Raw genomic sequence first — 18564 nt, forward strand, 5'->3', positions numbered from 1 at the left:
GCCCCTTCACATACAGAAATTTGCATTGAAGGGGCGTGCAATGGGTGTTGCTGTGGACGTGCTACAGCAACACCCATTTCATCATGATGCTGCCCCGGATTTATATATTTCATAAACATGAGGCAGCTCCAAAATCTAATGGAGCCCCAGGGGTGGCCTTAGCATGTAGCAACACGGAGAAATGCTTTTATTTCTCCTTGTTTTTTGCTCTTTCTATGCGTGCTGCATTCTGCAGTACACATAGAAAGAGCAAAAGCAAAAGGCCATTGAGGATTGTTTTGTGCCGGAAGGTGTCCCTTCCTGCACAGAAACAACCTCCCCCGCAGCGCAGCCATCCTTAGCACTCCGCAGCAAATTTAGTGCCTGCATAGGGGGCAATACAGGATTTCGCCATATTCTATTAAAAATAGCACATCCCTGCATTTTCAAAATGATTCAGTGCAGCATTGCTCTCTGTCATTTTCTCGCAAACCTCAGCCTAAGTCTCTAGTCTATGAGCCAAGGAGTTCAAGTGCCAAGGTAGTATGGAGGGTTGACAAGCACGGAGCCCTGGAGAAACAATCATGGAGAAGGAACAGGAGACACGTCTATAGTCTTTGGAGATGTTGAAAACCAGGTCTGCAAAAATACTTTAAAGGATTAGTGCATACTCACCTGAAGGAGAAGTACTTTGCCTTGTCTAATACTTTTACAAGAGTTTGAAGATGGCAGGAGACTTGGTGCACGAAGCTCGAAAGGAGAATCATAGCTCATGAAGGGAGACACTGGAAGCACTGCATTACAGAAGCCAGGATCATGGAATCATCAGGAAGGCTTTAAGACTAGAACACTGGTAGTCCGAGTGATTCAGAAGGTGAGTGCAGGAACAAAGCTTGTGCTGGACAGGAAAGCTGAAGGGTCCGGGCAACTTGGGAGGAGAGTGCAGGGATGTTGCTTATGCAGGATGGGTATGAGGTCAAGCACTGATGCAGGTTCAGAGGGGGTTCATACAGAGTGTTCCAGAAGAGTACTTTTCCCATGTGGAAGCCTAAAATATTCCAATGAACCTGGGGAAGACCATGCATTATATAAAACAGAGATGAAGCCTTGGAAGGTGGCAGGTGCAAACGGTAATTGGCTAAGTGCATGATGGTACAATTTAATGGTTCATAGGGAAAACGTTCTTCTCCACAGCAGCAACTCTGATTCAGGGAGCTCGACGATGACACACATCTGATGACAAACCCTCTAGGGTTAGCACTACAGAAATATGACTTCAATAAAAGAGTCTAAGTCCGGAGGTGGAAATCTTCACTGGGCCAGGTACTGAGCAGCGTCTATTTGATGTTAACGGCTTCCTGGATGTCAGTTCATGCCATTTCCTGCTTAGAACCTTTCCCACCTTCTTTAATAGCCTCACTGAGACCTCATTCTCCGTCAACCCATCATCAACTTGCCTGTCTTCATATCCATTCTACAGGCTTGGCACGCTGAAGACTCCACCTTCTTCAAACCTTTTAGGCCTGAAGGTAACTCTTTGACTATGACCAACCTTATCCTCGTATCCCACCCACACTTCATGGCAGTTGACCTCAAACCTTACCTTTGTCCGGTCTAGCCTGATTGGTTGCCCCCAGTTGATGCTTTGCAATATTTGGGGCTATTTTTATTTAAAGCTTTAAAAATTTATAATCCCTGGTTCCCTCTTTGTCATTTTTGTCATTTTGTGTTGGAATATGTTTATTGGATCATCAATTTAAAAAAATGTCACTTGTAATGCGGTAAGTATATATTTAACAATACAAGCAGCATAGATGTACCACATCTGTCCGGGAAGCATATAACAGACATTTAAGGTTACCAAGCAACAGTAATACTCATATATGGGTAATACATGTGATATCTTAACTCCTTATGGGTGGAGGACGGCTCCATGATGTCCATCGCACAGGTCCTCATGTGCTGAGGACGGCTCTGTGTCATCTTCACACCTGAGGCAGAAAATCCCTCTGGTGCCTACACCACATGGATTTATTTTTTAATGAAAATAGCTTCAGGAGCTGAGGAAAAGCTTCCTTAGCACCCAAGGCTATTTTAGTTTTTTCATTGCAATGATGATCAGCGTGCATGGTGCAGTGATGTCATTACAGTCAAAATTAATGAGAAATGAACTGATCAGCTCATTTCACTTTCACTGTGTCAGTGTTTGGGGGCATATCGCAGCCCCCAAAGCACTGATTCAGGTGGGAGACGTATCATTAAAAAGTGAAGAGTCTCCCCTGTTTGATGGCATCATTTCCCAGAGAATCCCTACTTGGGGATTTGCCACAGGAAGGTGATCCCTTAGAAGGGATCCACCCACTAGGCCTGAGAGACTTCCTCCTAGGCAAAGGCTTGTGCTCTCCCCACCACAGAGAAAGCTTTAGCTTTTCTACCCCCTCTTGGGGGTAGATGGAGGCATTTACCCAATCTGCTCTGGGGAGAATAGAAAATCCCCTAGACACCAGGCATTTTTTTGTAATATTAGTAGTATTTGTTGGGGTGGGGGCTGCCCATCATGTGCATGACAATGCCCTAACCTATGCAAATTTGGAATTACTCTTTCTCCCCCCTCTTGGTGGCAAATGGGGGTATTATCCTCATCTGCACCCGCCCTGGAGGGGAGGGAAAAAATCCCATTCAATACCAGGGATTTTCTTTTGTGATTGTGGGGTGGGGCTGCCCAGCATGAGCATGGTCATGCCCCCACCACCATACAAATGGGTAAAGTTATTCTGCACTCCAGAAAGTGGATGGGAAAATTACCCTATCTGCCCTCCAGGGAGGCAGAAAGCCCACAAGACACCAGGGATTACTTTGTTTACATATTTGTAAGGGTGGGGGCTGCCCTGCATGGACATGGACATGCCCCCACTCCCATAAATTTGATAAAATAGTCTTTCTGCTGACCCCGGGGGGCAGACAGAGCAATAAAGCCCATCTGCCCCTCCTTGAGGGATCCCACTGGGCACAGAGATTGTCAGGGTGGGGGCTACCAAGCATGAGCATGGCCATACTCCCACCCCCATCAAAATGGGTTAACAGTCTTTCTGCCCCTCCCCCCTCCCCCAGTGGGACAGATGGGTTCAATAACACCTAATCTGTCCTCCTGCAGTGCAAAAAGCCCACTAGAAGCCAGGGATTACTGTTTTTAATTGTAGGGGCGGGGCTGCCCAATTGGGACATGGCTATGCCCCCACCCCAAGTAAATGGGGCAATGGTCTTTCTGCCCCGCCGGAGGAAAATGGGGTAATTATCTCTGATGTTGTTTTTACAAATGTGCCAAGAGAGTTTGGCTAACTCCCAGCATAATCCCACTTGCAATGGTGAACAGCTGTACTTTTTGGGCTTGGGTAGGCTGCCACCTGGAAAAACCTACCAGACCCAGATAGTTCTGAAAAATAGACATCTGAGTAAGTACAGGGTAGTGTGCTTCACATGCATTCTACAATGTTTTCTTACCCCCAATACCCTGCAAACCTCAAACGTTGTCTAAAAAAAACACATTTTCCTCACATTTCTGTGAGAAAAACTTCTGAAATCTGAGGGGAGCCACACATTTTCTACCACACAGCATTTCCCCAAGTCTCCTAATACAAACGGTACTTCACTTGTGTGGGTGGTCAAGCGACCTTGATACAAAAGGCCCTAAATTGCTATGTGAAGAGATGAGCAATAGAGGTAGCTACAGGATTTGGGGCCATGCTCGACTGCCACCAATGGAACCCTACCAGCCAAAGACAGTTTTGAAAAGTACACAACCAGTGGATTCCAGGGTGGTATGTCTTGTGGGAATATCATGAGGTTTTCCTACCTATTATGCCCTGCAAACCTCAAACATTGACTGAGATCACTCATTTTCTTTACATTTCTGTAATGGAAACTTCTGGAATCTGTAGGAATCTACAAAATTCCTACCACCCAGCATTGCCCTACTTATGCTGATAGAAACGCTGCACCACCTGTGTGGTTGGGCCTAGTGCCATCATTAGGAACAGATCCAGCCGAGGTCAATAGAAGTTTTGTTTTGATCCATTCCCGTCGCAAGCACTAGGCCCAGCCACACAAGCAATATTGTAAAAGGCAGGAATGCTAGATGTTTCAGTTGTAAGGCTAGGAGTCACGAGGGCTTGTCACCATCTTCGTATTGTTGGCATATTGATGCATTGTAGAGGTTTTTCTACATCAGCAGAATGGTGTTGAGTTTATGCTTCTTCCCTGTGAAGGATTGAAGTGTGGCCTTAGGAGGGCCTATATGGTATCTCCAAGTATCACTAATTCTGACTCAAGTGCTAGCAGTTTTTCTGAGCTTGATCAGAATCCCTCATAAATAGACCCCTGAGATAGGTCTTCCCTTTAGCCCAGAGAGTGTGGTGGGATTTCTCAGAGTGTTTATTAAAGGCTGATTATTTGAGGAAAGATTCCACTTACTTTTCTCCACTGGGGGATTGAATCTCATTGAATCCATAATCTTGGTTTTGGACTTAGGTACCTGCAGTAACAGATCAGGTCCTAGGTTGATTGAAGTGTTGTCTGATATTCTTTGAATATCTATGCTACATGTTCTGATCTTAGGAGAGTGTCAGCTTTTGCCAAACAGGAATCAATCATAGTTTCAGTCCCATGGGGACTGGAGAAAAAAGTGTACTCTTTGTCTACAGAAGGTTTGAGTCACTATGGGTCTGTCACTGAGTTGTCTGTCATAAAGTCTTGTAGAATGCCTCTACCTGTGACATTGCAAAAGTCTGGTCAACCAGAATGTTCAAGAAGCAAATCAGTGACTAAGGCGGTCATTCTGACCGCGGCGGTCGCCGCCCGCCAAGCGGTTCCCGCCGAAAGACCGCTCCGCGGTCAAAAGACTGCGGCGGCCATTCCGGCTTTCCCGCTGGGCCAGAAGACCGCCGGCCGCCCCAGCGGGAAAGCCCCTTCAACAATGAAGCCGGCTCGGAATGGAGCCGGCGGAGTTGCAGGGGTGCGACGGGTGCAGTGGCACCCGTCACGATTTTCACTGTCTGCTAAGCAGACAGTGGAAATCTTTGTGGGGCCCTGTTAGGGGGCCCCTGCACTGCCCATGCCAGTGGCATGGGCAGTGCAGGGGCCCCCAGGTGCCCCACGGCACCCGTTCCCGCCATCCTGGTTCTGGCGGTGGACACCGCCAGAAACAGGCTGGCGGGAAGGCGGTCGGAATCCCCATGGCGGTGCTGCAAGCAGCGCCGCCATGGCGGATTCCCTGGGCCAGCGGGAAACCGGCGGGAAACCGCCGGCTCCCCTTTTCTGACCGCGGCTTTACCGCCACGGTCAGAATCGCCAAGGAAGCATCGCCAGCCTGTTGGCGGTGCTTCCGCCGCCCTCCGCCATGGCGGTCATGGACGGTCATGGACGGTCATGGACCGCCAGGGTCAGAATGACCCCCTAAGTTCTCTAACCTTCTTCAGGGGCCTAGTTTTGGTTGACGTTCTACTGAGTTTGGCCAAGAAGTCTGTTTTATTGAGGTTGGGAGTATAGCCTGATCCCAAGACCTATGTTTGACTTGGCAGGTTATTTTAGCAAAAGCAAACCTGCTTTGCGGGCCACACCATGTTTTAGGCAGTTGCATTGGCAGAGTTTTGTGAAAGATATAGGGGAGTGTGGAAGATTACGAGCTGTTCGGGGAATCATCACGACAAGATGCCACAATGACAGTTCCAACCCACTCTTAACAAACTTTCTCATCCTCAGTGAGTGACAGGTGGGTTTCTTGGAACATAGCCACATTGGATATTTGTGAACCCAAAAAGGTCAACACTTCCTTCCAGAAAACATATCTAGTGAGGCTGTGAACTACAATGAAAAAGTTCATGTGGAAGTCACAGTGTTTATAGATACAATTTGGTTATCAGAAAGTTAAAGCTGGTGCAATAGCCAGACAGAGATGTTCCAGTCAAACATTGAAAATAGATTAATACTAAGAGCACAAGCTCCAGATGTACATAGTATTACAGTGTATTCAAGAATTAAAAGCTGCACCCTTTGTTTGGTAACTAAGCAGTTTGCACTGCTTGAGTTAGCTCATTATTAACTTTATACAGATGAGCACATTCCTACAGAAGCCATTGACTGCTCCTACTAAGTACTCAGTAATATTGCCCATTTATGTTGAACAGTGGTTAATGGGTGGGAAGTTAATACATTTGGAAAATACTGTATGTTCTATGCAAGTTAGCAAATTTTGGCCCTCAGTACAACCCTGGCGGACGGTGGTAAAGCAGCGGTAACACCGCCAACAGGCTGGTGGAAAAAGAAATTGAATCACGACCATGGCGGAAACCGCCAACATAGACAGCCACTTAAACACTCTGACCGCCACGGCAGTAGAAACAAACACCGCGGTGGTAACCGCCAACAGACAGGCGGAGGACAAAGTACCGCCCACGGTATAACAACAGGCCAATCTGCCACCGTTTCCGGGGCGGAACCAACGCTATCAAAAGCACAGCGGAAAAAGTACACAGAAGGGAAACCACTCACCTCTCGACACCCAACAAGGAACCAGGACCCCATGGAGCCAGAACTACAGGTCCTGCCCATGCTGGTCTTCCTCCTGCTCTATCAGGAGCAGGACAGATGCCGTTGACAACCACGGTGAGTACTGCACCTACAACACAGGGGAGGGGGGAGGGAAAAGAGAGTGACACACACACGCAACACGCAATACCCCCACCCACACCCTCACCCACAACACCATACACACAAATACATGCAGCAACATTACATATGCACCCCCTGGAAGAACGCAAGGATAAAATTAAAAGATTGTAACAATTGTAATCATGAAAAATTTGATAGTGAAAGTTCAAAATTCAGTATATACAAATATGTACACCAACTACACAAGTCCGGATAGTGTACCAATCATTGTTCGTGGACCAGTGGTCCCAAAATGCATGGGCGAAGCCCACACAAGATACCTGACTCGAAACGGAGAATCAAAAATAAACAGGCACCTCAGGGGGAAGCGGGGCACCTCAGCCGGATGAACGCACGACGCCACTGCTGCACGAGGGGGCTCCATGCCCATTGCTGTATCCTGGGAGTGCAAAGCCACAGTCTGTCAAGTCTTTCCAGTGGGTGGTTTGCCCACTGCTTTTTCCTGGGGAGTGCAAAGCCACAGTCTCTCAAGTGGATAACAGTCTCCACTGGTTCTGGAGGGGTCTTGTGCCAAGGGTGCTTCATCGTGCCAAGGACTGAGGTAGTGGATGTGATTCTCCACTGTTCTGGAGGAGGCCTTGTGCCCAGAGTGCTTCATCCTGCCAAGGACTGAGGTAGTGGTTGCCTTTCTCCACTGGTTCTGGAGGGGGCCTTGTGCCCAGAGTGCTTCATCCTGCTAAGGACTGAGGTAGTGAATGTGATTCTCCACTAGTTCTGGAAGGGGCCTTGTGCCCAGAGTGCTTCATCCTGCCGAGGACTGAGGCAGTGGATGTGATTCTCCACTGGTTCTGGAGGGGGCCTTGTGCCCAGAGTGCTTCATCTTGCCAAGGATTGAGGTAGTGGATGTGATTCTGCAGTGGTTCTGGAGGGGGCCTTGTGCCCAGAGTGCTTCATCCTGCCAAGGACTGAGGTAGTGGATGCCTTTCTCCAATGGTTCTGGAGGGGGCCTTGTGCCCAGAGTGCTCCACATGGGGCCTCAGGAGTTGCCCCATCACATAAGGGATGCTGATATTCCTCAAAATGTAAGCGTCATGCACAGAGCCAGGATACTTGGCATTCACATGGGAGATGCACTGGTCTGTCAAACACACCATCTGCACTTTCATCGAGTGGTAGCTTTTCTGGTTTCTGTGCACCTGTTCATTTCTCCTGGTGGGGACAAATGCCACATGTGTACCATCAATGGCACCAATGATGTTGGGGATATGTCCCAGGGCATAGAAGTCATCTTTCACTGTGGGCAAATCCTCCACTTGAGGGAAAACGATGTATCTGCACATGTGTTTCAGCAGGGCAGATAACACTCTGGACAACCCATTAGAGAACAGTAGCTGGGACATCCCTGATGCCATAGCCACTGTTGTTTGAAAAGACCCACTGGCCAGGAAATGGAATTCAGACAGAACCTGCACTAGAGGGGGGATTCCTGTGGGATGGCGGATAGTTGAAATCAGGTCTGGCTCCAACTGGGCACACAGCTCCATGATTGTTGCATGATCAAGTCTGTATGTGATTATGATGTGTCTCTCTTCCATTGTCGACAGGTCTGCCTGACCTGTGAGGTGGGACAAGGGGAAATGAGGTAACTGCGCTGGCGTTGTACACTGTCGCGGTGGGCTGTCAAAAACGCGGCAAAATTCAGCATTGGTTAACATTGGGCCCTATGGGTCCCAGGAGCCAATGTCGATGTACGCTGGCGGTGACGGTGCGCATCGCCGCGGACGTGACCACCATTTTCTCACTGTTCACTCACTTGATACCTGACCTTCAACAGGAAAGGACCTACACTGTAAGTGCTGCTGTGACCTGTGTCTGGAAGCGATGATGGCTACAGTGTCTGGGGAAAGGGCCCATGCCTTCACTTCGGAGGGGTTGGAGAAACTGGTGGATGCGGTCCTCCCCCAGTACACGCAACTGTACGGTCCTCCAGACAAACAGGTGAGTACACTGTGAGCATGGTGGATAGCACTGGAGTGTATGGAGTGTCATGGATAGAAGGGTTTGGGGAGGAGGACAGGCCAGCATGTCAGGATTGTGTGTGTATGTATGGCAGGGCCAGTGTGGGAGGTGTTTGGCAATGCGTGAGATGAAATGTACGGGCTAGAAACATCAATTTTTACTTAACATTTCCTCTAGGTCAGCGCCCACCAGAAGAAGGGCGGTTTGGCGTGCCATCACCAAGGATGTCCGGACCCTGGGGGTCTACCATAGACGGAGCACCCACTGCCATTAAAGATGGGAGGACCTGCGCTGCTGGAGCAAGAAAACAGCAGAGGCCCACCTGGCGATGGCCTCCCAATGTAAAATGGGTGCCCGTCGCTCCATGACCCCCTGATTTATTGGATCCTGGCGGTGGCCTATCCGGAGTTGGATGGGCGCTTGAGGGCATCACAGCAGCCACAAGCGGGTGAGTACACTCTCATTCAGCTGACTCTGTGCGCATTACGAGGTGTCTGGGGGGGGAGGTGGGCTGCGGGTTCCTCTAGGCCAGTGCGAACATGCTAGGCAAGGTCCCTTGTTAGGCAGGCTCTGTGGCACCCCAACCCCACTAGTGGTAATAGCCATCTACACCTAGTCAGGCTCCTGTGACTTCCAGGTGTGCAGCAATTGGGCTTAGGCCTTGTACCCCATGGGCATGTGAATTTGCTAGGAACTGTTAGTGCATGACTTAGTGCAGAGGGCTGCTCACAATGTGTAGTGTCCGCCAACAGTAGTGGTGTTGCATGCACTGAACATGTTTTTTTTCTGTCTTCCCCCCCCTTTTTGTTTTGTCTCCCTGTTCTTGTGTGCAATAGCATCATCTGGCAGAGGAGCAGTGGCACCGGAGCAGGAGGGAGCTGCAACTCACTTGGCTCTGGAGGGTGAAGCAACGGAGTCTGAAGCCACCAGTGGGACGGAGGGCGAGGGGAGCTCCACGACGGGGACAGGAGCATCCACCAGTGACAGCAACTCCTCCTCTGATGGGAGCTCTCTTGCGGTGGCGGGCACCTCTATGCCCACTGCATCAGCAGGTACAGTCGCAACCCCCCCTAACAGCACCGCCCTCCCAGCAGCCCCTCAGTGTGTGTCCCATGCCCGCTCACCCAGGAGGGTGGGCATCTCCTTCACCCCAGGTACCTCAGCCCCTGCCCCAGTCAGCCCTGCTGCCCTCAGTGAGGAGGCTATCGACCTCCTGAGATCCCTCACTGTTGGGCAATCTACCATTTTGAATGCCATCCAGGGCGTTGAGAGGCATTTGCAACAATCAAATGCATACCTGGAAGGCATTCATTCTGGGCAGATGGCCCAACAGAGAGCATTTCAGCCTCTGGCCTCAGCACTGATGGCAGCCATTGTCCCTGTGTCCAGCCTCCCCCCTCCAACTTCCTCCAACCAGACCCAATCCCCTGTACCTCAGCCTATCCCAAGCACGCTAACAGACCAGAATGCACATTCATCAACACACAAGAGTGGACCTGGCAAACATAAGCACCACACATCCCACAAGCACTCACACAAGCACCATACCCATGCAGACACAGCAACATCCACTGCCTCCACTGTGTCCCCCTCCTCCACGTCCTCCTCCTCCCTCCCTCTCTCGTCTCTACTCACACCTGCATGTACTACATCCTCAACCACTACCTCCATCACCAGCATGCCCATCACCACACACCTCTCACGTGCAATCACCACCCCCACATATCCCCAGTGTCCTCTCCCAGTGTGTCTGTGAGCCCTTCTCCCAAAGTACACAAACGCAGGCACACACCCACCCAACAGCCATCCACCTCACAACAGCCTCCAGCCCATGCACCTTCACACAAATTCAGCTCCTACAACCACTACTTCTTCCTCCACTCCCAACCCCCACCATCTAATGTGAGGTGAGGTGAGGCCAAGGTCCCAACACAGTTGACATAGGTGTCTGGGGTTGTCCCTAAGGGTTAGTGTGTGTCTAACAGTTGTCCCTCGACATTTGCAAGTGACTCTGGTTACCCCAACCTGTCATGGCTACTGACCCCAGTGAGGAATCCGAGGCCAAGGGCAGAGGAACGCTACAATGAGGCACATGGGCGTATTAGGAGGATTATAGAACTCACCTTCGGCCTCCTGAAGGCCAGATTCCGGTGCCTCCATCTGACAGGTGGCTCCCTATACTACTCACCGAAGAAGGTGTGCCAGATAATCGTTGCCTGCTGTATGCTGCACAACCTGGCTTTGCGACGCCAGGTGCCTTTTCTGCAGGAGGATGGGCCAGATGGTGGTCTAGTAGCAGCTGTGGAGCCTGTGGACAGTGAAGAAGAGGAGGCAGAAGAAGAAGATGTCGACAACCGGAACAACATTTTCATGCAATACTTCCAGTGAGACACAGGTAAGAAGATGTAACTGCTTCCCACATCTCATACTTTTGTTGGAGCTAGCATAAGTCTGTCATTTTCACTCAGTGTATGGACCCTGACTTGTTACTTTGCCTTTCCATTTCACAGATCTCGGTCCCACTTTGTGCCCTCTGCTATGTTTACTGCTGGCCTACAGCTGTGTTACATTGGTATGTGAACAAGTAAATTGACATTGCTATATTCCATAGATATTGCAATTACACATTTGTGAAAGCACAGAATGACTCCAGATTGTTTTGTGATTGAAGTGTGTTTATTCCTGTGCAAATCAGTGGAGGGGTGTGTGAAATGGGCTGGGGTGATGGTGGAGAAATGTCCATGGCAGAGTCCAGTCTATTTGTTTCACAGATGCATTGTCCAGTGGGGCATAGGAAGTGGAGCAATGGCAGTTTAAGGTGGACAGGGTGACAAAGTGGGACAGAAGGTTGACATTCAGGGGGGGCTTATTTCCTGGCGCAGGTCTTGGCAATGTTCTCTGTCTTGTTCCTGGATCTCAGGGACCATTTGCGGGGTGGTTCTCCATCTGCAGGGGTTGGGGTGCTGGTGGCCTGTTGTTCCTGTGGAGGTGCCTCCTGTCCACTAGCGCCGGCGGAGGTGGAGGCCTGTTCATCGTCCAGGCTAGTGTCAGGGGCCCGTTGGTGTGCCACTGTCTCCCTCATGGTGTTGGCCATGTCTGCCAGCACCCCTGCAATGGTGACCAGGGTGGTGTTGATGGATTTCAAGTCCTCCCTGATCCCCAGGTAGTGTTCCTCCTGCAGCCGCTGGGTCTCCTGAAACTTGGCAGTACCGTGCCCATGGCCTCCTGGGAATGGTGGTAAGCTCCCATGATGTTGGAGAGTGCCTGTGGTGCTTAGCCATTTGATGAACCAGCTAAGAATGTTGAAAATACATGATTATCACTCAGGTGTGGTCCTTGGGAGTCTGCTTTTTTGTTTTGTATTCTGTACACTTTTGGAATTCCATGGTACCAACAAAATCAACTCCCACAGGTTTACCTAGAATGTTCACCAAAAAAGTAATCATTTCTTCCCCTTCTTCTGTTTGAGGTATACCAAAAAGGTGGATAGTGACCCATCTACTCCTATTCTCCAAATCAGTGGCTTCTCTGCAGAGATTCCAGAGAGCTGAACCCAAATCAGCAGTTTTCAGTTCATTATTTTCCAGGTCAATACTTCTTTTGTCAGAGGCATATAGTTTTTGCTTGAATGTTGACATTTCTGCATTCATGGTATTCAGTTCGCTGATAGTTTCAGTTGAAGGTAAGTCTATGAAAGAAATCAATGATTTAATATCTCTGAGTTCTTGCATGACTATATCCAATTTAATATGTGTCGCTGCATGGTGAGGTGGTGATGGCATTTTTCCAACACTCTTTGCGCCCACAATGCTTTTGAAAATAAGAGCTACTGTGAGACCTTCAAGCTGGACACTGGAACCACTTTTAGGCAGAGTTCAATGCACGTGTCTATGGTCTTAGTAACAGGGTGAAATAAGGCAGATGGGGCATGTGGTTTACCATAGATTAGTTATGATGGGTCCTTGTTTTTTTTTTTATTGTTTACTTTGTGTTGAGCAGGGGAAGTTATTGCCTTGCACATCAGAGGTTCACCATTGATACACTGGTCTGCAACCTGGACACTATTATTGATGTAGAATTCAGGGCACTGTGGCATTACTTTATTTTTACACTGCGGTGGTGCAAGCAGTCCTCTACACTGCGCCACATTCACAAATTGGCACAGTGGGACCATTGCACCAATTTGCACCAATTTGCACCAATTTGTAAAGCCTTGCTCCACATTACACCTGCATCCTGTATAATGTATGCAAGGTAGGTGTTTCCCCGGTAAAAGGCACGCAGAACTGGTGCAGTGAACTGCTGCATAGTGCATCTTCACAACATCAATTATCTAACAGCTGCTCAGAGCAGGTGTTAAAATGATGCTGGGCTTTTTTACATTGAATCCCCTTCGCATTGCCGGAGTAGCATCATATTTTTTATACTAATCCAGCAATGCATCAGTTTTTCACCACAGATGCATCAGAATCTCTGACACATCTGTGAAAACGTGTGCCATGGAGTGCTGTATCATAAATACAGCACTACCATGATGTCATTAGAGGGTCCAGGGCTGGCAGAAGAAAACTGGTGCGTTGATTCCGATGTGCGAGTTTTGTGTAAATGACACCCTATGTTTGCAATTATATTGGGAAAAAAGGGCCATAAATTAAACAAGCTGCAGTCCTCTTTACACACCACTAGATGGTGTTGTTAAACCATAAATGCTTACTATTGCAGAGTCAGGAGGCAGGTTGCCATCTAGGACCACAAAGAAAGTACCAGCACCACTTGTCTCAGGAGAAGAGAGGTGATTTAGGCACTGAGGAACCGATTTATGGAACGTGGGATGCACCAAGGGTAGCACCACTTTCCCTGTGCCCCTTAGCACCCCCCTATTGCCACCATGTGTGCACTGTTAATGTGGCACAAGGTGGCGCTAGGGAATTATAAATATGCCCTGAGTTTTCCATAACTCTGGGAGGATATTAAAGAGGTCTGTAGGAGTTGTGATGAGTTGTGTTGAGTTGTGTGTAGTGGAGGGCCTCACATAGGGGTGGTGTCCCTTAGGTTCAGAGAGTCTCTAGAATGGTTACACTGGGTCTTGGGTCATCAGTGATCACCTGTAGTGTCTTTGATATCATGCACTCTAGGACCCTTGTAGGGGCTCTAAAGAAGAATTACATAATCTGATGGGAGTTGTTAGGGTGTGGTTATGAAAAGTTATGATGCAATTTGCGCAGAGTGCGATAGTATGTTGAAGGATAAAGACATCTGTTACAGAGCTTCATGTGTGCTGTATTAATTGCATGCTTCCAGGTTGGGGAAGACACTACAACTGACGACAAGTAGGGGATACACATCTCAAAGAAACAAACCTGCTTTCCCTGAGAGTTTGCAAAGGCGCAGCAAACTGTGTGTGCATGCCATGTGTACCTCAAATCAATGCAAAGTGGTCTGCAATTGGTGTATGTGGATTCAAAGCCTTACTCCAGCCCATACACAGCCATAGAAGAAGTTGGAGGCCTTGCAGAGAAGCACATTCAGAAAGGCCACCAGACCCCACTGGTAAGAGAGAAGAGATAACGTGCTGCACCATTATGCAGTCATCATCAATATGAAGCACACGCTAAAGGCAGTGACAACCAGCTGTAAATAATAGAAATTTACATTACAGGCACAAGCAAGTGAAGTGCTATACGACCTTAATGATCAGATGAGACAATCAGAGGAAGCAAAGGGGTGTTGTGTGAGAGGTTGCCAATCCTGCTTTGCAAGAAGAACACTGTCTGAATAGCACATGCTCTTAATGGTGACAGAAAAAAGCATGACGCGGTTACGTTCCTGAAGTCACCTCCTTTGTTTGATACAGCAAAGAAACAGAAAATTGGTGCCAGGTGGACTGCATGGATTGAGATGTTCAAATACTTCATAGATGCACTAGGAGAAGAAGATAATAAGAAAATCATTAAATATTTGAAAAACCTTGCAAGTGAAAGAAGTGCTAAAGAAAGTCTCAGAAGCTGATAGAACATTTTATCAAAAGATAAAAGAAGTGCTGGATGTCAAGTTCAATCCAAAACCAAATGTAGACTATAAGAGGTACATCTTCTACCAAGCATAGCAACAAACTGGAGAAAAGATGGATGAATTTGTTGAGAGACTTGATACACTTCTCAGTTACTATAAGTTCTGTGACTTGATGATGAAGAAGCCATGCACCTCAGAGTCACTGATGGCTACCTTTCAGATTCCTTCAGTAGATGCCTGTTGAAAGAGCCACTCAGTTTGCAGAAAATATTAATGGCTTCAAGGGCAGAAGAGCAAGCAGATTGACAAGCTGCTGATATGGAAGCGTGAACAGCACATAATGAATTAGCAGTGATGAAGAAAAGTAAGAAAGAGCACAAAGCAGATGAACACAAGTCGACGTCTCTGAAGAAGAAAAAGTTATGCTTCTGATGTGGGTTTTTGTTTCTTCATGAAGGTAAATGTCCAGCCATTGGACAGACATAAAAAGGCTGCAGGAAAGAAAACTACTTCATAACGGTCTGCAAAGCAAAAGACAATCCATATGCATCATAGTGAGAAGTGAAAATGGATGCCAGAAGATTCCAGAGCCATTCTCATCACACCACAAGGCCAAAAGGCAATACCAGTTAGGACAAGTAGAAACCAAGCACAGTTGATTATCATCAGATTTACCATATAAAAGCTCTTCAATGTCATTGTCAAGCACTAGAGAAGAAGATGGATGCGGGTTGATGATGCTGATTATGAATGACATGCACACTAAGAATTAGCTGCTTGCAAAGGAGACCAAAAGTAAAAAAAGAATCACCAAACGAAGCAGTAAAATGAATTTGGACACTGTCCTAAAATGACATTAAGGGTAGAAGACTACCCCATAACATTCATTATAGTCAGTGGTGCATCAATTAACATCATGCCAATAGAAAAGCTCAAGAGTCTCCTGTGCCAAGCATACTCCTTCAAACATAAAGGTATACATGTGGGCTGTTTCTCAACCGTTACAGAGTCAAGGCTCATTTCAAGCAACTTTGCACCACAAAGCAATGTCAGTGCAAGTGCCAACTCAAGGCCTTCAGGGAACTTCATCTAGTGCATGCTTGGTTAGCTTTGCCACTGCTGCTGGCATTGACTTGATATCTCTCAACTACAATATCCATGCTCAGGCTGAAATTGTGAGTCAGTTCCTGTTGTTGTTTCATGGCTTAGGAAGACTCAAAAGATGAAAGTGCAACTTCGTATTAATGAGGACCTTTGTCCTGTTGCCCAACGGCACTGCAGGATCACTTTTCACTTACAAGCAGGTGGTGCGAAAGAATGAGAAACACTGTTGAAACATGATATAATAGAATTTTCCACCGGTCCTACGCCATGGGTTTTATTCATAGTTGTGGGTCCAACAAAGGACAGTGGCAGTGCAGTGCGCATTTGTGTTGATGTGCGCCAGTCCAAAAACCAACTGAGAGAGAAAGACTTACTGGTCCTCACATAATGGACATAACTCTGCAGCTGAATGGGGCCAAAATCGTCCCCCCATCTTGACCTGCACAAAGGATACCATCAACTTGAGCTGGAAGAAAGTGTTAGGTGCATTACTACTTTTTCAAGTTATGTTGGTTGGTTCCAATACAAAAAACTGAGTTTTGGAGTATCTTTGGCTGCTGAGATATTTCAGGATGTTATTCCCTGAATTATTCAACCAGTTTTGCATGCTTTCAGTTACAGTGATGACATACTAGTATTTGGGGAAACACCAAAAATGTACAGCAAGGTTTTTACGCAAGTGTGCCAATTACTCTCTGATGCAGGGCTCACTCTAAATGCAGCAAAGTGTGAGTGACACAAAACCAAATATAAATTCTTTGGATGCATATTCTTTGATGGGGTAATGAATTCTGACCTGGATAAGATGTGAGCATTGTCATCTACCTGCCCCCATATGATGTAACCATGCTACAATCCTTCTTAGGCATGGCCAGTTATTGATCAAGATACATTTGTGACTTTGCTATAGTGAGTGCCCCATTGAGAGACTAACAAGGTGGAATGTCCTCTTCCTGTAGTCTCCTGAAAGTGATCACAGTTTCAAAGAAATAAAGCTTGTGATTGGGAATGTAAATGAAGTGGCCTATTTTGACCCCAACCTACATACTGAGATTACAGTTGATGCGAGTCAGATGGGCTGGGGGCAATCCTTGCTCAACACAATGGCCATCCAAATTCCCAGTGACACATTAAGGCCTATGCCAATAGAACCCTGTCTGAAACAAAAAACTGCTGTTCTCAGCTAGAGGAGAGTCTGGCCATAGTGTGGGTCTGAAAATGTTTTAATGTATTTTTGTATGGAAAGTGTTTCACTATCATCACCGACCACCAGGTATTGCTCACTATCTTTGGAAACCTGAAAGCTAAGATGCCCCTTTGCATCCAGAGGTGGGCGTTGTGACTGTAAGAGTATGACTACGTGATTGTACACAAGCAGGAGAAAGGCAACAACTCCGCAGATTAGTTTTCGTGAGTACTGCCACAGTTCGCCATCTAAAGCAGATGAAGAGTATCTCAACTTCATTGTGATGTCCAGCCTACCAGCAGCTCTATCCATTCAACAGGTTAATAGATTATTGCTGCTACCAAAGCAGATAAAGACATGCTCATCCTCAAAGACATTGTTACAACACAATCTTGAAAAACAAGTATTCGACCTTTCACTGATGATGTTGAATTCGAAAAATTCAAAAACGTACAGGATGAGCTATCCGTCACCCAAGAAGGTATCATATTGACAGGTTCGAGAATTGTCATACCTGAGAGTTTGAGACAGCAAGGCATTGAGCTAGCCCATGAAGGACATTGTGGCACTTTAGCCACCAAAACAGCCCTAAGAGATTGAGTGCAGTTCCCTCGCCTAGATGAACAAGTTGGGAGAGAGCTAAAACCATGCCATCTTTGTAACAATTTAAACCCTAAGGTGACGCAACATCCATTGACAATGTCTGACCTTCCTGTGCATGCCTAGGAGAGAGTTGCAGTTGATTTCCTTGGTCCTATAGAAAATAGGCACCATTTCTTGGTAGTCATTGACGAATACTTGTGTTTTCTCTTATCATCAATAACCCATGATAAAGTCATTAAACAGCTTGATGACATCTTTGCAGCATGGGCTATCCTGGAATTCTCAAATTTGATAATGGACCACCTTGCAATACCAAAGAATTAAAGGAGTTTCATGTTCCACTCAATATCGAGCATCAAAAGACTACACCTCTCTGGCCCCAAGCCAATGGTGCTGTTGAAAGATTTGTGGGCACCGTCAAGAGGGTAATTCATTGAGCGTCGATGGAGGGTGTAAATCTGAACCAAGCCCGATGTCCAGTCCTTCATGCCTATCAATCAACTCCTCAGTCCACAACTCTTGCCCCCATGCTATGTGAAAGAGCCATCAGAACCAATCTACCATAATGGACATCAGACCGAATGATGAGTACCTATAAGGTTTGTGTCATAGATGATTCTCAAAAGTGCAAAATGAAAACATATGCTGATCAGTGCAGATGTGCCCAGGAAACAGTGTTTGAGAAAGTGGACTGGGTACTGGTCAAACAGAAATGGAAGCGGAAAACAGAAACTCCATTTGTTGTTGAACCTTTGAGGGTTGTGACTTGAAAAGGGCACATGCTGACAATGCATCCTTGTGGAAAATCCATCACATGAGCCTTATCACATTTTAAACACTTACCTCAATTTTAGCTAGCTACTGTGATGACATGTAAGGTGACCCTGCAGAATGCCCAGATCACACATCTGAGACTCTATCATCGATACATAATGACAGTGCCTATCAAATACCTTATACCACCCGATCTGGCAGCCTCAGCGACTCATTGAGGA

The sequence above is a fragment of the Pleurodeles waltl genome, chromosome 3_1 (assembly GCF_031143425.1).
Source record: "Pleurodeles waltl isolate 20211129_DDA chromosome 3_1, aPleWal1.hap1.20221129, whole genome shotgun sequence".
NCBI lineage: Eukaryota > Metazoa > Chordata > Amphibia > Caudata > Salamandridae > Pleurodeles > Pleurodeles waltl.